The following is a 23,573-nucleotide window of genomic DNA, read 5'->3' as shown; positions in this document are numbered from 1 at the left end:
CGGTATAAATAAAATCAAACAACTCAAAGTGGCACCGTGGCAAACTATCTTTGAAAATACTTCAATAGATAATTTCAAATTAATGGGCAATAAAATATTAAAAACATTAAGAGTAGCGCTACTCAACCCGGTGACCCTAATAGATAAACAAAAAGATAAAGAAGCTATTTTGTCTAACTTCCATGACGATCCCATACAAGGAGGTCATACTGGCATTTCAAAAACTTTAGCAAAAATCAAAAGACATTATTTTTGGAAGAATATGACTCGTGATATCACTGAGTACATACGAAAATGTCAAAAATGCCTGAAAGCTAAAATAACGAAACATAGTAAGACCCCACTAACAATAACAGAAACACCCATAAATGTTTTCGACAGAATGATAGTGGACACGATTGGTCCACTACCAAAATCAGAAAATGAAAACGAGTATGCAGTCACTTTAATATGTGACTTAACTAAAATATTTAGTTGCCATACCTGTTCCGAATAAGAATGCAAATACTGTCGCTAAAGCAATATTTGAATCTTTTATCCTGAAGTACGGTCCAATGAAGACGTTCATTACGGACATGGGAACAGAATACAAGAATTCAATTATAGACAATTTGTGCAAATATTTAGATATTAATAATATACACAGCACACCACCACCAGACAGTTGGAACAATACAAAGAAGTCATAGAACTTTTAATGAATACATACGATCCTACATATCGGTTGATAAAACTGATTGGGACGTATGGCTTCAATATTTTGTCTTCTGTTTCAACACGATCCCCTCTATGGCACATATTTATTGTCCATACGAGCTAGCATTTGGTAAAACAAGTAATTTACCAAAACAATTTAATAGCATAGATAGCGTAGAAGCAATATATAATATAGATGATTATGCTAAACAAAGCAAATATAGATTAGAAGTAGCATATAAAAGAGCTAGGGTAATGCTAGAAGAGCATAAGAATAAAAATAAGGTACTGTATGATCAGAAAGTAAACAATATATGTAGATATCAGTAGGAGATAAAGTATTACTAAGAAATGAAACAGGTCATAAGTTAGATTATAAATATACTGTTACGCTTAAAGTAACGGAAATGGGAGAAAGGAATAATGTTAATGAATAATAATAGTTAATCACAAAAACAAAAAACAAATAGTTCATAAAGATAGATTAAAACTTTTTATTTTATAATAACATACATAGGTAATAGCATATAAATCATTTTTTTTTTGAAATATGAATATTTTTGATAATTTCATTTTCTTTATTGTTATTAAGTACAACATCATATATAAAACAAAAAAAAAAAAAAAAAAAAAAAAATTTAAATAAAGAAACAAAATTTCAATCGAACTTAGCCGGCTCGAGGTCAATCTTACAAAAGAAGATTATTTCAAAGGCAACACACAAAATGGTGAGCAGGTTGTCTGTATAGCTATTTCAAGAACTACCAAGTTCTATCATCAGCAGACTTTGCTAAAGAACTCCAGAATTGCAATAGCCATACCATGTCTTCAACGCTAAAACTAGTTGGGAATTATATTGCCAACTAAACGAAGCGAAGAAAAATTAGTGAAGGAGCTTCGCCCTTAACAAACTGAATTAACGACCTGTTATTTTATACATATATTGTACCATATAAAAAAAAGGGTTTTTTTGGAATAAAAATTCCAAAGTAACGGCGTGTTTCCTGTTAGTGTTATCTGGTTAGATTACGACCTATTGAAATTTAAATCGAACTCTGCAAATACTTCTGGAGGTAAAATTTCATTTTCCTCAATAAATAGATTCTAATGCAATGCTTTTAGACAAATAAGTATCTATACTACATAAACGAGCAGCTTTTTTAATTTTAAAAGTTTTGATAATAGACTAAATTTCAGCATTTTTCATAAAATACATTTCTGATAGGTTTGGAGAGCATGAGTTTAACTAATCGACGCAGTTTTTTATCTTAGCTTTGGACGATGGATTACTAATGTTATTTGTCAGCATATGGTTAACCTTAAAAGTTTCTGCTAATATGCTTGCTTTTTCAACTGGGGTTGTGTTTTTCGTTGCATTTTTTTTTTTTTTAAATGAGAAAATCTTGGTCGAAAAGCACTGGGGTCTAACGAGGAGAAGAAATTATTTCAAGATTCGTTTCTGCATTTGGCAATCTTTTTATTTATTTCCTTACTTAGCCATTTGTAAAGGGAAAACGCATCTGCGCCTCTAATTAACTTTCACTTGCAACGATAGCTATTTCGGCGTCTAATAAGCTGTTGGATACTGCGAAGTATCCAAGAGCATTTACTGTATTTTTTATTTGTTTTTTTCGATCTTAGCCGTGTTTTTAACATTATTAAACAAAGCTACAGAATTATATTAGTCCTAAGTGTTGTTTATTTCGATTCGTTCCGTTCTAGTCATAGTAATGAGACTGTTTTGACAAATTTCCTACAGTTTGCTTTGTCATGTCGAATCCAGCTGGCATAGAACTGCGGACACTGCTATAAAAAGTGGTTTTGAGAAAATCTGAGGTTGACGTTTGACTTTTTCTACTGGCAGGGATGTGTGTATGGTCAGCCGGAAAAGAGATACTGACGTTGCACAGTGGTGCCTTTAGGCATTTTACATTGCAAAAATCATTGCTTCTAAACCGATAAAACGATTTAAAAAATGTAAAATATGATAAAGAATACCTCAAGTATAAAGTATATTGTACTAAATGAAACAAAGAGGGTCCGTATAACACATGTTGTTTTTACACTTGCTGTAAACGTCCAAGGGTATGCACACAAAAAAGGTGGAATCTGCAGTGGCAAGCTTTGCCGTTCTTTTCTATCTTCATGTAGTTTGAATTCCCAATTACTTTTAGCGTTGAAGATATGGTGTGGCCATTACAACTGTGGATTCTTCAACGAAGTCTGCTGATAATAGAACTTGGTGGTTCTGGAAATAGCTATACAGACTACCTGCTCACCTTTTGTGCTGCCTATGTTTATCATAAGCTATGTTTATCATCATATAAATTATTAAGATTTATTGACCTGAAGCCCGGCTAAAACCCAGTTTTGAATAAAAAATGTAAATTTTGTTTTTACATTCCTGTGCTTCTTAGGATAGCTTTTCTATTAAATCCTTTCCTCGAGCAAAAGTCCGATGTACCGTTGGGGTAAGTTTTTTTGCGAATACAATTCAGTGAAAAGTTGAGCAGTTTTTGAAGCATATTCGGCAATTTTTTCACCATTTACCATTTTCTTGCATAACATTCAAGATAACAGCCAACCTTTATATAATCTCTTGGCTAAAACCTGTTATTTAAGATGTAATTTCATTATTTTCGATAAATCTCCTTGAGATATTTCCATCATTCGGGTTTCCGTATCCGTACTTTGGGCAGTCAACTTTCAGTCCTAGCTTCCAAAGAATTTAGCTTGCATAATCTCCTTTCTACTCTGCTTCAGCTAGCTTTAGAATAAAAACCATACACTTTACTCTGCAATGCGACGAAGAAATTCCATATTCGTAGCAGTTCTCCTCACTAGTGGAATTTTGTAAGTCTTGAAATTCTTTTTGGGTTTTTTTTGCAAATTGGACACCTCAATGTGGAAGACGTGTTTGTAATTTTTTTAACACTTTTCCATAAATCATTGTCAGAAAAAAATCCAACTTAACCGTAAATGTTTCTCCACTTTTGATTTGAAAAACTGCAGGTTTCACTTGGCTTATTTGATTTTTTATTCCGAGGACTCCTTTGCATATTTGAATAACAAAGGCCGACAATAGTGTCTCCAATGTTGAGAACCTTCAGTTCTTAGTCGCAAAGAAACTACAAAAGCCGTGAACATATTTTTATCAGAAATAGCTCCGTCTTCTGTACTTTCAACAAGATGCCTCTCAGTGCGATCCATTAAATCTTGGAGTTTTATTTTACAGAACTCTATTTTCACTTGTTGTTTTATTCTTCACTTTTCTAGTTGATCTAAAACTAACTTATCTAAGTGCGGGGAATAAAGCCCGCTTGGAGAGAAGTGTGGGGAATTCTCAACCCGTTTGTTGCCCGTTGGACATAAACATACTGCCCCTTCCCCTTGCAGGAGTGCAAGACCAGAAAGTTTAATGGCATGCTCCGGACAGGGTCCAGCCGAAGACGGTGCGCTTCGCGATGGCCGCCCGCCAACTCCTGGTAGCCTCCCCTCCAACATGACCTCCGTCATCACGTCCGCGCTTTGGACCAAGGACACCGACAACGGTCATCCGCCAGGAAGTTGCCGTCGAACTTCTTTGCAATTTGCGGGTCCACCGGAGATCTTGGAGTTCTGCAACACAAGCCGTCGACCACCTTTAGGATCGCCTCCTGTCGCCATCCTTCGCTGATCGGGGACCGGATCACTGCTGCCACCGCTTTCTCGTTCCCGCCGAGCAAGGATACACGAGGGCCTTCACATCGAAGGTGTTCCCACCGTCTCGAGGCGTACCATCGCCGTTGGCATCAAATGTGGCCAGTGTCGGCTTAGGATCGGACGCTGGCGTTGGATCGATCATTCATCTGGAGGACTCTGGTCCTCTTTGCATATGCGGGGCCTATCACCGCTCAGACAGCTTCCCTCGCAGTGTTGATGGGCTCTGGCCCAGAAATGCTGAAATTGTCTGCAATTGGCGCAGTACTTATTGGCAAGCACTGCCCTCATCCTCTTTTCCTCGTTCAGCCGCAGGAAGCGACGGCATCGCTTCAGGAAGAACTCAATTCCTCGTGAACATATACGCTCCTCCTTCGATACCTTTACTGAACGTGGTCTTGGAGCCATAGAATCGAGATGTAGATGACGGATGTCAGGAAACTGCCGGAACAAATAACGAAGAAAGCGGATTAATGTAGGACTTAACAATACACATATTACTATTGGCAGCTCGGCCCTTCTTATGTGTGAGGAAGGACCAGCTGGTGGACGCTACTGCAATTTCACGTAGAGAGTTCGAATTCTTTCATCTGGAGGATGAAAGATCAGCTTCGCGACTGGACTCTTCACAACACCGCGAGCGGTAAGCAAATCGATGACACGGACGTTGCCGTCATTGCCAGGGTACGTTTGGTGGATTCGCCAATATTTTTACAAGGGAATCGCCACTTATTTCGCTTATGTAACTCCTTCAGATATTCCTATCTCCACCGAGTGCAGAAATGCTGACTCACAGCCTTCAAACGCTGCCAACGGTTAATGATAGATGGGACCTGGTCCTTGATTTCAGGTTCCCTGACGGATAGCAATGGACCGTATACTAGGAAATGGCCTGGGGTCAAAGCCAAAGAGTCAGTGGGGTCTTCGGACATAGGAGAAATCAGCCGCGAGTTCAGACAAGCCGCTATCTTAGTAGAGAACTCCACGAAGGTATGCTTTTGGTTAGAAGTTGAACAAAGTTTTAAAACTTTTAACCCCAGCCTCCCACAACCCTCCCATGTGTGGTGCCCCGGGAGGGATGAAGCTCCAAGACAGATTCTGAAGGCTATATTGGGATAAGATTTTCTGCTGGGATAAGATTTTCTGCTTTTTCAAGAACTCTGAATGCATTTACGATGTTTTTACCTTTGTCGGATGAGACGGACTACCAGTGTACTGCCCCCATGCAGAGAGATCTGATACGGGACAATGGACTTGAACAATGGACGACTGGCAACAGAATGCGGCTACGCTCATCGTAACTGAGGGCCGCTGCTTGTTGCAGGGGAAACATGCTCGGATCACGCCTGATGCGTCAATGAACGGATTCAAATTGAGAATGGTACTAGACGTGGGCAGAGATTTCTTCTGCTGTAGACACTGATGTTCCGTTGGGAAGTATTCTCGCTAAATGACTTGGATCAACGCCTTGAGTACTTGATTGTCGCTCGCCGCCAGGACTCTTGTGGTTCCCGTAGCCATGGTGGGCCGTGCCACAACAATTCCTTGTGTACAAGTTCCTGCGTACTCAGGCTGCGGATAGGGAGATCTGCTGGATTGTCCTCTAAACGGACGTGATTCCATGGGCGCTATTTCTTGCCGTCACAATTTTAGCTACTCGATTAGCGACAAACGTTGTCCATGTGAAAGGTGGCTTATTTAACCACGACAGTACGACGGTGAAATCTGACCAATAAAATGCTTCATCATTATCAACTGGAAGTTGTGGAAGAACTGCAGCTGCCAGTTAGGAGTGGTGCTCCGCATAACTCAAGGCAGGGCAATGAAACCGTTTGGCTGAGACTACCCTAGATTTAGCTGCAAGAAGGAAACACGATATGCCTTGGTCATTGCTAATGCGCACGTAAATTGCGGCACCATGAGCCCGCTGTGACGCATCACAAAAACAATGGAATTGGATGTCGGAATTTGGATCATGAAGAACCCACCGCGGAACTCGAATCTGGTCAAGAAAGGAGTAGCTCTTTGTAAAATCTTGCCACCTGTGATGGAGTTTACTGGGCAATTGATCATCCCACCGTAGCTCTTGTAGACAAGACTCTTGCATAAACACTTTGGCTTGAATTACAAAGGGGTGAGATGACAAAAATCAAAGGTTTTTTGCTGTGCTGGCTCTTCAATATCGAGGAAATCAGCATTCAGCAAATGACAACTTGGGATGAAACTGAGCACGCTCTTTACATTAGACGTCCACTTATGCAAAGGAAAGCCAGCTGAATCAATAGCGTCTTGAAGTTCATTGACCATTGCGATTGCAGTTGCTTCATTGTGAGCCCCTGCCAGGACATCGTCGACTTACATATAGGACTTGAAAATATCGATAGCCAAAGGAAATTTGGATTGTACATTATTTGCGAGTTGTTAAGGTATTCGGATGGCTAAGAACGGAGCACAGTTAATGCCAAACGTGACGGTATTAAGCTCGTAATCTTCAAGTTGCCCCTCTTTGTTTCGGAATTAGGCTGTAAAGATCATTAGACACTAAGGTGAAAACATTTTTTTGGGGATGCTTTTCTTCTTCAATTGTTTTTTTTTTTTTTTTTTGTGGTTTTAGCTTTTAACTTGTGCAATTTGAACCACATGTATTGCATTTTCAGGATGACAGGATTTAGAATCCCTTTTTCCATAATACGCATTGCTTGCAACTTTTTCTTGACTGTGAATCGGGACATATCTGGCACCTTGTGCAAATAAAACACCTCCACCGGGTCGGGTATGATTGATTGCTTATAAGGTTTAAGCTTACGTTATTAGAGTTTATTGTTATCTGTTTTTAAGGTTAGGATTCCTTCGTCCATTACAACAGTTGTCGTCAATAAATGCTGTGGCGGAAAGGGGCATGGCAAATATTTTAAATAAGTGTGATCCCTGTGAAAATTGTGACTCTACTTAGAAAACCTTTTGCTTTTATTGTTTTCAAGATCTATAGGTTGATACAGACTAACATACAAACGGAAATGGCTAGATCGGCCCGGTTTTAAAAGTAATTCAGAATATAAAAATTAAAAGTTTTTTCTGCCTGATGCGGCAAACGATTTCAGAATGCCGTTTCATCATATACGGTGCATAGTCTTTGAAAAAGTCATAAAGCGACGATTTTCATTTTACATGTTTTTTCTAATAATTTATTACAGAAAAAGAAAACTAGAACAAATCCCAACATTACTAGAATCTAACGAGTGGGCTTACATTTGTGCGATTATTACGGAACAACTTAATGTTAAAACCGGCATCAGCATTCAGGAGTCAGCTTTACAGGATTTTAACAGCATGTATAAAATATTAATTGAATGTCTATGGAAAACTAGAAAAGTCGAAGTAAGTGTAAAAATAAATTTACAATAAACCATCTAATATATATTACTCTTTCAGGATTGTTTGATATACTCGGAATCCTTTTTGCACTTTTCTATGCAAAACTACTTTCATGAATTAAATGGATTATGGATAGAATCTATTTCGTTTTCTTTATCTTATATTGAAATCATAATTACAAGCCAAGCAAATGAAATAGGTAAATATATGTACTTTGTTTACAGTATTATGTGCAACCTGGAATTTAGTATTGTCCTTGACGAAGTACACTACTTAAAAAAAAGATCGAGGGCCTCAAAAACCCAAATATTCATCTACTTTCGCTGCGGAATGGGGGAGAAACCGTTTAATAATTGATCCTTTTATTAAAACGTTTAAATGTTTTCGAAAATTCTATTAGGGTTTTTGTATTTCGTTGCGCTGCTTAGCTTTTGCTTTTTTGGGACAAAGTTCTTTAATATTTAATATTCTTGAGTGTAAGAAAAAGATAGAGGCCACCGATATATGACTAAATTCAGATTATGAATAAGGTAACTCTTAGTGAGTGTAAAAAAAAACGGACATACAAACGTTTATCAAGATTTAATCTATCACACTCCAAAAATAAGTTCGACACGATTCTTGAGCGCTTTCCAACACTGTTATTAAAATTTTTTTTATGCTGCAACGAGGTTGAAAGTTGTAAAGGCACCTTCATAAAATTTCTAGCCCAAACAAACAAGAAGTACGGTCAGCTAGCCTCCCAAGTTTGTGCTTCGCGCGCACTATTCTTAGGCGTATTCACGGTGATCACAGCTGTTTAAATTTCATCTTTCAAAAAGATGGACAGCTGTGAAGAATATAATATCAAATTTGTTCTCCAAATAAGCAGTAAAAGACTATAAACACATGAATAAAATTTTTGCAGTACCGCTAGTTTCAAGTAATACAGTTAGTCTTCCGCCCGAGTCCAAGCTATTTCTGTTCGACACACCGGCAAGAAAAAAAACTTGCAAATTTCACAAGTGTTATGTATGTGACTTCTCTGTAAGAAGCTGTTATCATTGCACTGTTAAAAAGGTCGGTTGTACTCGCCGGTCGTCTTACTAATTACTTCGGAACAACATCGGTTCACGACCCTGCATCTACTGCGAGGGAACTACTACTCCTGCTACCACTAGATTAACTAATTAATACTACAAGGTCCCACCACATATTCTTCTATGTAATGATCGATCCTCAGATTTGTACTGTACCATTATATTACACACCAAAAATCAAACCGCACCGGACCTTTTTTTTCTGAAAGTTCATGTATTGAATAGCAAAACCCTATTTGGGGTTGAGAGGGCTGCTCTCAGCAGCCCTCTGACCAACAGTTTGTGCGGGAGTTATGGTCTCGCCGTCGTTCAGGTCACGTCCTGTTTCCCCGAATGGCCTGGAGTTTAAAGTGGCCTTGACTGCCACTAGCACCGTCTCCATCTCCTCTGCTATTAATCCGGCGTTGGCTATTTTCCGTAGGAGTAGGTGCTTTTGTAAAATTCACACCTGCCTCCTATAGACCCCCGAAGTGCTGCGCTCTTGGCGGTATGAACGCAAATTCGCATCCGCTTCTTGATGCGTGTTTATGCCCAACAGGGAACACAAAGGTCAAGGGTTGAGGCAAGCGAGCTCCCTGTTCGCCCGACACTACTCTGCAATCGGTGCTTTGTTTCGATTAGAGTTGGAGTTAGTTCCCCACTGCTGAGGAACCAACTGTCAATTTATTTACATTCCTACGCCAGTCTGGTGCTCTCTCTTTTTGTCTATCTTTATAAACCTATGTGTCCTACGAAGTTGCATAAGAATCACAACATTAGTAATTTGCAAGCAAAGGAACGATAGACACACGAACGGTAGAATAAGTCGACTGAAAGAATTTAGCAAACAGATTTACAATATCTGAATTATTATTAGCTGTCTGGCAATTAAGTTTGAATGTGGAAGGCAGTAGGTTAGACCCTCCGTTAGAAATAACAAAGTTGAAAAATCTTTTGGGCCTCTGATAAAATTCAACCCTACAGCGCACGAAAGAATTATTATAGCATTGAGAATTTAAGAGACAAAATAGATATTTTGCTACACAATAATTTGCAAAGTCAAGTCGCGAACCAGTTTTTTTAAACCTTTTAAAATATCTCGATTTAATGTTACAGAGATAAGACAGCCTACGTGTAAACCAGACTGGCGCACTGGAGACGGTAGAGACATTCACATAAGGAACGTATTCTTTTTTAAATAACAGACAAAAAAAAATAATACTTTAGCTATCTATTAACTAAATAGGAAAGGATAGATGTTTTAAAAATATTATTAGACGACTCTGAGCCGATTACAGGGAATAGAAGGTTCTAATCAGAGCAGAGGGCCCTAAAAGGTTCCGAATGGCATAGTTAGAAGAACAACGACTAAGAGTTTAAGGTATAATGGAATAAGTACTTCTTCTACATGGTACCGATATATTTACCTGAGCTAATAAATCAGGCGAGTCAATATCACCAATCATAAAAATAAAGCATAAAAATAGCACCAAGCATTCTACGGTTAATTAAGGAACGAAGGTTAATCAAAAGAAGTCTACTAGAATACGAAGGCAAATTGATATTGCGATCCCAGCTTAAGCCACGAAGTGCAAATAGCAAGAACTGCTTTTGAACGGATTCAAGTCTAGCCTGGTGCGACTCATATTGAGGTGACCAAATGCAAGATCCATACTCTAAAATAGGACGGACAAGCGAAGTAAAAAGAACTTGAGTTGTAGGGGTCGTCAAATTGTTTTGACCATCTTTTAATGAAAACCCAAGACCACTCATGGCCATAGCGACCGTGGTGGAAATATGGGTGTTAGAATTTAACTTATGGTCCATAAGTACGGCCAAATCTTTCATATAATTTAGACGTTCTAAAGGACTATTGTTTAGAAAATAAGTGACCAGTTAAGGAGAGTTACGAAAAAAAGTCATTAACTTACATTTGGTAGTGTTAAGATTTAATAGATTAAACTGGCACCAGGATTGAAAGTTTTTAAGATCAGCTTGTAGCCGCCTAAATGAATCGGTATCTTTATAAATAAGACAAAGCTTGACATCGTCAGCATACATAAACACGCGCGAATGAACAATGACTGAAGTAAGATCGTTAATGAATAATGTGAAAAGCAGAGGGCCAAGATGACTACCTTGAGGTACACCAGAAGTCACAGGAATGAAATCGAAGACTTAAAAGGACCTTCTGTTTTCTATATATTGAATATTCTTGAACCCAAAAAAGGAAAAAAGATGGAAACCCAATGTTTAGAAAGTAATAGAGTATGATTAATAGAACCAAAGGCTTTACTGAAGTCAGTGTATGTGGCATCAGTTTCTTTAGCATTTTTGAACCCTTTGATAGTTATAGAGGTAAATTCTAAAAGGTTAGTGGTTGTAGATCTACGTTTCACAAACCCATGTTGGGATGGCGAAATAATAGAGAGAAAATGTTGCAATTGAGAAGTTATAATTTTCTCAAAAGCTTTCGGAATAGCGGACTGTTTTGAAATACCCCTATAGTTAGAGGCGTCGGCCTTTTTGCCATTTTTATGCAGAGAAATGATATACGACTCCTTTCAAATAGGTGGAAAAGAGGAAGATTCGACAGACAATAAAAAGAATTCTTAAATTTAATATGGGATGAAAGTTGTCTTCGGGAAGAACAAATGATTCGATCCTAGAAACATCACAATAAGACGAATCCAATACAAAAATAAGATCGAACGATTTTACATTAGAATTTAAGACAGGATTGACTTGGGATAAAGATAATCCTAGAAGGCCATCAATAAAGACATGTGACATAGAGGTCAGCAACATGGTAGATTCATCTGTTGGTGACCATGCTAAAGCGGGTAAATTTAAATCACCTACAACTATGAGCATGCCTTGACTGGAAACCTAAGAGGAGACAAACTGAATTGCCTCTAAATGATTTAAATAGAGTACCATGTCTCACAATGGTGGAATATAAAAACAAGTAATAAAAACATTAAAAGATTTAAAATTTACTTTAACACCGACAATCACAATCTCCTAGGTACTAGAAAATTGAATTATTTCAGACGATAAAACAGCATCAACAGCTATCAGAACGCCACCGCCTATGCGAGAAATCCGGTCACGTCTGAATAAAGAAAAGTTTGTGAAAAAAACCGATGCTTCAGCAATATCAGGTTTTAGCCACGTCTTTGTAAAATCTAGAATGTTATGTTCAAAAGAAAGACTATCTACATAGAGATTAGGAAGTTTAGATTTCAGTCCTCTAACGTTCTGGTAATCCAGGTTAAGGGACGAAGCTAGTTTTTTGACACACTAGCAATTTCCATTGGAATGCGTAATTGCCAGGACACATCGGGCACTACAATAGGCATCGCTTTTAAGAGATCATTCCCAGGTGATACCGGTAATTCCTTAGTATTCGCATTCACAACCGATCTCTTAAACGATATCAATTGCTGTACATTAATAGTGGACGGTGCATGAGACCGGTCGGGGACAATAAGAGACGCTGGCGGATCTACAGCTAGAGAAACACTCATTCATAAGCGATAAGCTTCTGAACTAGGTCTCCACCGCAGTAAACACCGCTTGGAGTTTGTTAAAACCTCCCCTTAAAGTTTCAAAACTATATATAATCCACCTCATAAATGAGCGCATCTCATTCTCGACCTCCCGGCAAACATCACATCCATATTTTAAGCCACCACCTTTAGCAATAGACTCCTTGACTTTGCCGGTGTAACCTGCACACTTAACATGAACCATATTGTCACACAGCCAAAAAGAATGCAATTATTTTTAGAGCAGACAACCAGTTTACAAAAGATTTTTCCTTACCTATTAGCTCTCAATGTCACACAGCCAAAAAGAATGCAATTATTTTTAGAGCAGACAACCAGTTTACAAAAGATTTTTCCTTACCTATTCGCCCTCAATGTGAAAGAACGTTTTATATAAAAAAGGCTTATGTTTGCAAAACAATGGCCCACAATCATAGGAAATAACGAAGATATTGATCAAAGTCACTGTTTTCCACCGATAGTTCCTATAGGAGCTATATGATATAGTCGCCCGAACTTGATCAAATTTGGCACAGTCATTAACAGATATATTAAACTAACAAATGTTTAATTTGAAAGCAATCGCGGTAATAGAACGAAGTTATTTACAAAAGTCACTGTTTTTCACCGATCGTTCCTATGGGAGCTATATGATATAGTCATCCGATCTTGATCAAATTTGGCATAGTCATTTACAAGCGTAATAAACTCTCTAATATTAGGTTTCACAATAATAGTGTAGAAAATAACGAAGTTATTGAGAAAAGTCACTGTTCGTGACTTTGGGGTTTGTATGGGAGCTATATGATATAGTGGTTCGCTCTGGAATCCGAGATATACAACCCCTGCAGTATATACAAGCCTACGTGCAAAATTTCAGCTCTGTAGCTCTTACGGTCTAGGAGGAGTTTGCGTTGATCCAGACGGACGGACGCACGACGGACATGTCTATTTTAACGCGTCTCGTCGTGCTGATCAAGAATATATATACTTTGTATGGTCGGAGATGCTTCGTTCTATGCGTTGCACACTTCTGACCAAAATTAATATCCCCTTTTTGCAAGGGTATAAAAAGGAATAAATAAAATTTTAAAGGTAACAACTATGTGTAAAACAATATACTGACCAGCTCTGATACAAGGGTTAATGTGCAGAATAAGCCTTCAAAACTAAAGAGTAAAAAGACGGGAGCGCAATCAAACATAAATAGGCAAGAACGAGAGAGCGCGTCAAATTGAACACATGCACAAACAGCTTGTACCCAAGAGCGCGAGAGTTAGTTACAACGGTAAGGACACAAAGGCAAAGAAGATAAGCAAAACAACAACACCGCTTAGGCAAGTAATATTGTGAGTTTTAATTTATGTATGTACCTATGTTGTTATTTTGCAAGTGTACAAAAAAGTGAAAGCAATCGCGAAATGAAAATAAAATTCGGATGTTAATGTTTTAGTTAAGCAGAAAGTGCGTTTATAAGTAATACAAAATTATTTAATCGCGAAAAAAAATAAGATTTGAGAAGCGCAAAAAAAGCACGTCCATCGTTTGCAACGAGTGAAAGTGTATCAATTAGAGAATTAAGAGCAGAGTAGAAAAAATGTACTGCGAAATCTATATCACAGCAAAAAAAATGAAAAATCAAAAGTAGAAATCCGTATTAGATACAGAACTAACCGTGGGATCCGAGACAAAAATAAGATCAAGGATTCTTTTAGAAGAGTTAAGTAAAGAATTCAATTGATATATCGGACATTCAAGAAAAATATGTTGAGATGAAGGAATTAAGAAAGAGAGATTGTCATCAAACAGCCAAGAAATATAAGGCAAGTTAAAATCACCTAAAACTATAAGAAAATCACGAGCTTTAAGCCGACTAAAAATAATTCGCAAAGCGTCAGCATGGTGTATGTAGATCATGATATCAGAAGCTGGAGGAATATATGAACAAGAGATATATAATCTAAAGTTAGAACACGTAACTTCGACGGAAAGACAATTGTTTGGCCAGTTTGTTTAAAGAAAGAAACTTTAAACGAAGATCCCTGTACATACGGCTAAAATCAAGCTGCTGACTGGCACAAGATGGGAAAGTCCAGCGCATTAGGCCAAGCTCAGGCTTAGACACAGACAAACCAGAAAATTTGTCGTAGTCGCGGCCATTGAGGCCAGCACATTTTAAGTGAATGAGGTTATCACAGAGCCAACAAGATATTGCTCTAAACTGATCATCAAAACGATCAGAATGCTTGCAAGTAGGTAGCAGTGCCGCAATGACGAGAGAGAAAAATAAAAAAAATTAAATGCACCAAACACTAATCACAAAAAAGAAAAAACTGTTTAATTTGGCGAATTATGGAAATAAAACACAAGGGTTTCGAGCAAACAACACCAACGAAAGCGTAAACAAACTAAGCACAATTAAAAATTGAGAGAAAACAATCAATTTTAATAAAAACTCAGGAGCTATGCAAAAACACGACCGTCACGTCAGAGAGCAGAAAGTTGCTTGATAAGCTACTAAAGGCTTATGGTCGCTTAGAATTTCGAACTTTTTACCGAAAAGGTATGGCCAAAATATTTGGTTGCCCATACAATAGATAGTAATTCCTTTTCTACGGCTGAATAATTAAGTTCAAGTTCGTTAAGTGTTCTACTACCATAAGAAATAGGTCTATGGTCCTGTGAGAGGAAAGCACCTAAGGCTGATGTCAGAGTGGCCGCGATAAGCGATGCGATGCTACAAGCGATAATTATCGCAGCGATCTGCAAAGCGATGGCATGGCTGAGTGAAAGCTTTCCGCAAAGCGAGAAACCTAGCGAGGGTTCTAATTTTAGTCTAAAAGGAGAGTTTAATAGTTTGTATAAAAATTTAAGGCAGTTTCCTGACAAATTTTTCAATTATACTCGAATGTCGATCAATACATTCGATTATATTTTGACGAAGATTCATTCAAAACTGGAAAAGTGTTGGACAAATTTTGTTGTTAATCCCATAACGCCATGTGAAAAACTTATTCTAACTTTGAGGTAACTATGTAATTATATATATTTTTTTTTTGCAACAAAAATGTTTGATTTTTTTAATTGTTTTCGGAATTATTTCCGTCTCCACAATGAGAAAGTACAATCTTTTGAATTTTCATTCTGCAAAGCATTTTTTTTCGCATGTCCATAGACTTCAACCGAAAACCAACTATTTTTTAAGCTCAGAACGCAACGAAAACACACGTATAACAACAGTTGGATGAAGCGATAAAGCGAGAAAGCGATTCAGAATCGCTTTCTCGCAACTCGCTTCAACTTGTCGCTTTGGCTCTCTTCTCGCTTCGCTTGCACTCTGACATGCATTTAACGATTACATATAAATTTGAATGCAGAGCTTTCTCACTCATTGTCGCTCAATATTATCGCATCGCTTATCGCGTCCACTCTGACATCAGCCTAAAGCTATATTGCTAGCATCTGTGGTTAGGAAAAATGGTTTTTGAAATCGGGATATGCAAGTATAGGATCATTCATAAGGAGATATTTTAATTTTTTAAAGGGTGAAATATAATTGGGGTCGTTTATGTTTGTTTTAGCTCCTTTCTTTAATCCTAGAGTTAAAGGTTTTGCAATATGTGCAAAGTTGAGTATAAATTTCCGGAAGAATCCGCATAATCCTAAGAATAATTTAATTTATTTTGGGGTTTTAGGTATCGGAAATTTGAATTGCTTTGACTTTATCTGTGTTAGGTTTTATACCTTCTGTTGTTATTACATGACCAAGGAATGCTGTTTGCTTTTTCCTAAATTCGCATTTGTCGAGTTGGAGTATAAGATTAGCTTCTCTTAGTTTGTTAAATACATTTCCAGATAAACAAGGCAATCCTTATAAATAAGGTCTTCCAAAAGATTATTCATGCATCTTTTGAATGTTGCCGGGGCATTTTTAAGACCAAATGGCATACGTGTGTATTCGTAATGGCCATGTTTAGTTGAGAAAGCTGTTTTTGCAATAGATTCAGGATCCATTTGAATTTGATAAAATTCCTTAGCTAAATCAATGGTGGTGAAGTATTGGCATTTTCCCAGTTTGTCGAGAATTTCGTCCATGACTGGAATTGGAAATTTGTCACCTATTGTGACTTCATTTAGATTTCGATAGTCAATGACTAATCTGAATTTTTGTTTGTTGGAAGCATCTCCTTTTTTTTGGAACGATCCAAATGGGTGAACAGTAGGGGAGTTCGATTTTCGACTTTGTCCAACAACCCTGTTCAATCGTTTCATTTATCTGTTTGTTGATTTCTATATCAAATGTTTGGAGATAATTGTATTTACGTTTATAAATTGGGTCCTCATGTTTTGTATGAACATAGTGCTTTATTGTACTCGTAAAAGTTAAATTTTCACCTTCGCGGTACCGAAATTCACTGAATTCGTACAAGACTTTGTTAAGTTTTTGAGTTTCTTCGTTGTTTAAATGGTCGAGTCTATACTCATTGCTTTCTATTATTTCATTTTCAATCGCAAAATTTGTTTCTGGGTCCCTTTCTGTGGGTGGGTCCAAAACTTCTATGTTTTGTTCTTCTTCTATTTCTTCAACATCTTTAAAATAAAATGTATAGTTTCCTAATTTTGCGTATTCTTCTTCATAATTTATTTGGGCTTTGCAGGCTTTTAGAAAAGTTCTACCTATTAACATGTCGTATTTATTTGAAAATTGATGTATATAAAATTTTTGTTCTGTTGGACAAAGTTTGCTGGGTGCAAGGAAAATAATTTCTTTTAATTCTACTGCTCCTTCAATCATGTGAGTTTTGGAATCTCCTAAATAGGTTTTAAAATTAAAAAAGTTTTCGGACATTATATTAATTGAAGAGCCTGAGTCAACTACACATCTCAAAGGTTTATTGTTTATCATTATTCTGATGAAGGACTTGTCCCTATCTCTTCTTCCGATTGATACGAGGCATTCTGATGAAAATTTGTGTGTCCATTTTGCTAATTCCACTATTACTTTCTCTTTGCCTTTTTGTAGGCTGGTTTGCTACATTATTTTTTGGATAATTATTTTGCTGTTGATAATTCATTGGATTTTGAGCCCTGTCAATATTTAATTTTTGTTGAAATTCTTGGAAAAGTTTTTGGTTTTGTGTTGTATCGGATTGTTTTTGTTGAGACGGAGTTGTACTATTGGGTACAAAGGGTTTTCCACCTTTTTGATTTTGATTTTGGCTTTGATTTGATTTTCTGATGTACTATTCTCGTATAACCCTTCTAATTTAATTAATTTAATTTTTTGTTTATTACATCTTTTATAGTGTTATTTAAAGCATTTGTATAAAGAATGGTGTTATTTGCATCGTTTTCTAGACTTAGTTTGTTTGTGATAATATAGGACTTATCTTCTAATTCTGTTACAAACTTATGAAGGTTTCCTGTATAGCTGGTGTTGTAGAGGCATCGAAGAAGTTCCTCACAGGGGGTCTGCGTCTTCAATTCATTGATGAGGAGTGACCTTAGTTCCGGCCAGGTGTTGGCTTGTCCAATTTGTGAGAGCCGTTGTGCCTCTCCAGTGAGCTGCATCTCGATTGCACTGAACAATATGTTATGTTGCCTTATATCATGGGTTGAATATAAGTGCATAATGAAATCTATCCTCCTTATGAATGACGTCAGATTCTCTCGTGCTCCATCATAGTTTGCCACCTGTCTTAACGAAGACAGTGCTTGATTGAGGTGGGCTTCGGTGAGTTCTACAGCCACTTTGTTTCTTCTTTTTTTTTTTTTTTTTTTTTTGATTTTCTGGGTTTGAGTGATTTTTTTTTTTTTTTTTGATTTTCTGGGTTTTAGTGATGTTTTGTTTTATTGATTTTCTGGGTTTTTTGTGGTGTTTCGTTTTGTTGATTTTCTGGGTTTTTTGTGGTGTTTTGTTTTGTTAATTTTCTGGGTTTTAGGTATGTTTTGTTTTGATTTTTGGTTTTTTGTTCGCACACAAGTTGGCGCTTTTGTTCCCTAATTGGATTTAATGGTTGTAACACACAGTTGATATTTTCGCGCACAGTTGGCGTAAATATTTTTTTTCACTGTTGAACACTTTTGAGCACTACCCGTAAGTTCTTAATGTTGGACCGGAGTTTTATAGTGATTATTCACTAATTCTATGTAACACACGGATAACAATCCTATGTGTCACACGGATAGAATAACAGTTCACTATAGTGATTATTCACTATTTCTATGTAACACACGGATAATAATTCTATGTGTAACACGGGTAGAATAACTAGTTCACTTTTACCGATCCTACCGACTGCGCCAATTAAATATCTGGTTTTCCCAAAGAGGAAAAAAAAGATATTGTGAGTTAAAAGCAACGTACTTTATTATTTGAATGAAAACTTAAAACTGAGTTACAAAAATGTCTTATGGTTATATTTATAGGCTAAATTTGTGAGCCCTTTAGTGGCGTGATTGATATTGATGGGGTTTGATTGGCTCGAATTTAAATGTTGAATTAGCGTTCTCACGCTTTTGGTTGTTAGGGAGACAATTATTATTGCAAGTGTTTAATTTGTTATGTTCTTTATGAGTTAGCGTTCACACGCTTTGATTTTGAGGGGGACAATTGTTTATAAAAACGGATGTTTACTTTAACGTTATGAATTTTAGGGGGCGAAAAAGCAAAGGATAAATTTAGGAAGGTGGACAAGCAATGGACGGGCGCTGATTGGTCGCAAACTCGTGCACAACTAGGCCCTCTGGCAAAAAATTAATGTCAACCATAGCTGAGAAATACTCATTTGGTACTGTAATTTTAAAAGAGGATATTTCACGAGGCCTAGAAAACTGAATCTTTTGAATTAAAACCTTAGTAGGGCGTAGAGCAAGCCTAGAAATAATTATTTGTTTGCGATGATGTACGATGGGTTTTTTTAATCTCAAAAGAAGACCATAAAGAGGTACAAGACGATTATGTCGGCAAAAGTAAAATGGAAAAAGATGTAATAGAGAGGGCTGGACTGCATTTGCGCAACTCAAGGGCACATTTCTTAGGCAACTTCTCAGAAGGTGGAACGAACTTTAATTACGGCAATAAATGTACTCTATTGTCACACTAATTAGACGGCTGTTCGCCCAGTTTGTGCAAAGAAAGAAACTACCGGTCAAAAATATATAGAAAATTTAAATACACAGCACTAAGATAATTACCGATAAAACAAAGAGACAGCTACATCATAGAACAAGAAAAAGAGCAAGAACAGTCATGAGCCAAGCTTGAAGAGGGGACGTTACAAAAGTGATCACGAGGGTGAGAAACTGATCACAAGCACCAAGAACAGAGAACAACAAAAAACCAGAGGGCCGGGGCTAACTTCGACCGCGTCAAAGTTTGTGTACCCTTGCAACTTTTTTGGTAACTCTTTCCTTACCTATTGGAAGAACGTTTTATCTAAAAAGGCTTATGTTTGCGAAAAAATGGCCTACAATCTTAGCATATGAAATCACGAAAATATTGATCAAAGTCACTGTTTTCGACCGATCGTTCCTATGGGAGCTAAATGATATAGTCACCCGATCTTGATTAAATTTGGCGCAGTCTTTAACAGATGCATAAAACTGACGTCAGATCAATTTGAAAGCAATCGCGTAGAAAGTAACGAAGTTATTGACAAAAGTCACTGTTTTTGACCGGTCGTTTCTATGGGAGCTATATGATTTAGTCGTTGAAAACTGCAATAGACTAGTGAGTCGTGAATAATAAGTTTCACGACAATAGCCCAGAAAATAACGAAGTTATTGAGAAAAGTCATTGTTCGTGACTTTGGCGTTTTGTATGGGAGCTATATGATATAGTGGTCCGATCCGGCTGAATCCGAGATATACAACCCCTGCAGTATATATAAGCCCACGCACAAAATTTCAGCTCTGTAGCTCTTACGGTCTAGGAGGAGTTTGCGTTGATCCAGACGGTCGGACGGACGGACGAACGGACGGACGGACGGACGGACGGACATGGCTATTTGAACTCGTCTCGTCGTGCTGATCAAGAATATATATACTTTGTATGGTCGGAGTTGCTTCGTTCTATGCGTTGCACACTTCTGACCAAAATTAATATACCCTTTTTGCAAGGGTATAAAAACAACAGTGGTAAAAGACCAGCTTCAAACCAGCTAAAGGTAAAAATGTTGTTTTCCCCTACCAGTGGTAAAATTCTGAATATAATATATAATATATATTGTATATTTATATATTTATAATTGTCTAATGAAGCAACTGTAGTAATTAGCAGGGACCGTAGGAGTAATTCTTATAAGATATTTTAAAAAACTTGGTTTTTTAGACTTTCTTCAAAAAAGATCATTAATTTTGAGTAATTTAATAAGAATAATCCATAAAAAATCTTTTTTGATCAAAAAAAATAAAAATCAAAAATAATGATGAAAAATGATTTTTATTTTTTTGTGTCATAATAAAACACATTTGAAAAACGGCTTCTGTTTTAAATATTTTCAAAATACTTTTGCACATCCTTAAAAAGGAGTTCAAAGACTACCACTCCATAAAAATTTTTTTTTTTTGCATTAGTATTAATACCAATTTTATCATTGTTTTCATTTTTCATACATTTGTCAAAAGCTAAAGCTGATGATATTTATTTTTTTCGCTCAAAATAAAACTCACTTTTGAAAAACGGCTTCCATGTTAAATATTTTCAAAATACTACTATAAAAGAAACACACGTCTATCTGGTTAGGAATATAAAATTATTATATGTGTGGTCGGAGATGCTTACTTTTATGCGTTGCACACTTCTATTCTAATTACTATACCCTTTTTGCATGAGTATAATAATAACCTGGCCTCGTCTAAATTTATTATATGGTCGGAAATGCTTCCTTTTATGCGTTGCATACTTCTAATCTAATTACTATACCCTTTTTGCATAAGTATTAAAATAATCTGGCCACCGCTGTTGCCTTTGTCCTATCTTACTTTTGCTTTACATATCGTAACTCTGCGAAAATTGGGCTGTCATTTCTATTTCTAGTGTCCAGTTACATCCGTTACAATATCGGGGAACAGTCTCTTCAGTGTGTACCCTGGAGCTTTTGATGGTCGTGATTTAATACCGTTTGGTGCTCTTGCAGTCGGTGATGTGTTAATTACTATTAAACTCAGGTTTTTACGCTTCTTTTCAGTTGATGCACTTAAAGGAAATCTTTCGAGACTTGTCCAGGATATTATAAATATACTATCATGCGTATTAGATGAAGATGTTGAAAAAAAAAATAAAAACGTCCGATGAAATAAAAGTGAGATCATCTTGGACCATTTTGTACTATATTTTACTGCGGTAAGATTCACACTAATTGCAATATCTTCTTCCTTTTCTTTGCTTACATTATTTCCCTACCTAAAATCATTGGAATCACAATAACACTCATTTTGGCATGTATTTGCTCTATTTTAAAAAGCGTGATGCTATGTAATCCAGCTCGAAATTCAAATGTCGAATTTATTGTCCTTCGACCTTTATAAAATTTTATTTTAAGTCTTTAAACGTAATCGGAAAAAGAATCTGTATGTTTTTAAATAATTTTTTTTAGCTTTACAAATGAATTATATGCATTTATTCTTGATCGGAATCAACAGTCGAGTAGATCTAGCCATGTTCGTCTGTCAGTCGATACGAACACCTATAGGAGCCGCCTAATTTGATATATAGACTTGTGTAGTATGTAAAGTAATTAAGTTTATTTCAAATATTTGTTATGCCCCCGTTCTGTCTCGTAATTTAAACAAAAGTGTTTTTCACAAAGACTATTCTAGAAAGAGACATCATATTTGCTACGAATAGCGAATTTCGAATTTTAACAGCAAACTAAAAAAACCGATATTTATTTGTTGTAGCATTAGAATTATGAACTGATTTTATTTAGCAATCCATATATACATATAACCAGAGGGCCGGGGCTAACTTCGACCGCGTCAAAGTTGGTATACCCTTGCAACTTTTTTGGTAACTCTTTCCTTACCTATTAGCCATCAATGGCTAATGTTTGCGAAAGAATGGCCTACAATCATAGGAAATAACGAAGATATTGATCATAGTCACTGTTTTCCACCGATAGTTCCCATGGGAGCGATATGATATAGTCGCCCGATCTTGATCAAATTTGGCACAGTCATTAACAGATATATTAAACTAACAAATGTTTAATTTGAAAGCAATCGCGGTAATAGAACGAAGTTATTTACAAAAGTCACTGTTTTTGACCGATCTTGATCGAATTTGGCACAGCGTAATAAACTCTCTAATATGAAGTTTCACGATAACAGCGCAGAAAATAACGAAGTTATTGAGAAAAATCACTGTTCGTGACTTTGTGCTTTGTATGGGAGCTATATGATATAGTGGTCCGATCCGGCTGAATCCGAGATATACAACCCCTGCAGTATATACAAGCCTACGTGCAAATTCATTTCAGCTCTGTAGCTCTTACGGTCTAGGAGGAGTTTGCGTTGATCCAGACGGACGGACGGAAGGACATGGCTATTTGAACTCGTCTCGTCGTGCTGATCAAGAATATATATACTTTGTATGGTCGGAGATGCTTCGTTCTATGCGTTGCACACTTCTGACCAAAATTAATATACCCTTTTTGCAAGGGTATAAAAATAGCTGATACAGATTCATATTTCAAGTATGGCTCAAAAACCAAACAAAACATGCGTCCAACTCTGTGAAAAAGCAGTTAAGATTTTAACAACGGCGCAAAATCAAGTCGCCAACGCTGTGCATGAAATATAAACATTAGAGTAAGCATTTTTAAGAACAATTGTCGCCTCCTAGAATCTAAGAATTCTTTTATATACACAAGACTTTTGTTAATAAAATCAGTTCATATTTTGAATTCAAGAGATGAAGATGGTGTTTTAGTTTTGCCGTGCTGAAATCCTCTTCAGCCATGAACTTTTACGCATACCGTTTAATGGTTCGGAATAACGGGGACATTGTGGATATGTACGACAAAATTTAAACAGAACGTTTGCTATTTCTTAGATTGAATCAGACGAAACTTCGCTCCGAGGAATATATTCATTTGCGAGATGCCGTTGTAAATGACCGCAATAAAACCAATGTTGGAAAGCTCACGATTTTATGATCTTCATACATACATACATATATAGGTAGTCCATG

At 36.8% G+C, this 23,573-nt stretch overlaps 1 protein-coding gene across 1 annotated transcript in view; it reads left to right on the top strand.

The window, feature by feature from the left end:
• Nucleotides 1-23,573, top strand: part of LOC137586136 (calcineurin-binding protein cabin-1-like) — a 1,431,569-nt gene that overhangs the window by 226,383 nt on the left and 1,181,613 nt on the right. Inside the window, exons 3-5 of the mRNA XM_068302145.1 lie at nucleotides 7,590-7,773; nucleotides 7,828-7,969; nucleotides 21,571-21,725. The gene's annotated coding sequence lies outside the window, so the exon portion shown is untranslated. The remainder of the gene's footprint in view (nucleotides 1-7,589; nucleotides 7,774-7,827; nucleotides 7,970-21,570; nucleotides 21,726-23,573) is intronic.

Source organism: Drosophila tropicalis, unplaced genomic scaffold, assembly GCF_018151085.1.
Source record: "Drosophila tropicalis isolate 14030-0801.00 unplaced genomic scaffold, ASM1815108v1 contig_905, whole genome shotgun sequence".
In the NCBI taxonomy this organism is placed as follows: domain Eukaryota; kingdom Metazoa; phylum Arthropoda; class Insecta; order Diptera; family Drosophilidae; genus Drosophila; species Drosophila tropicalis.
Note: the sequence above shows the minus strand (reverse complement) of the source record. Positions and strands in the feature narration are given on the sequence as shown.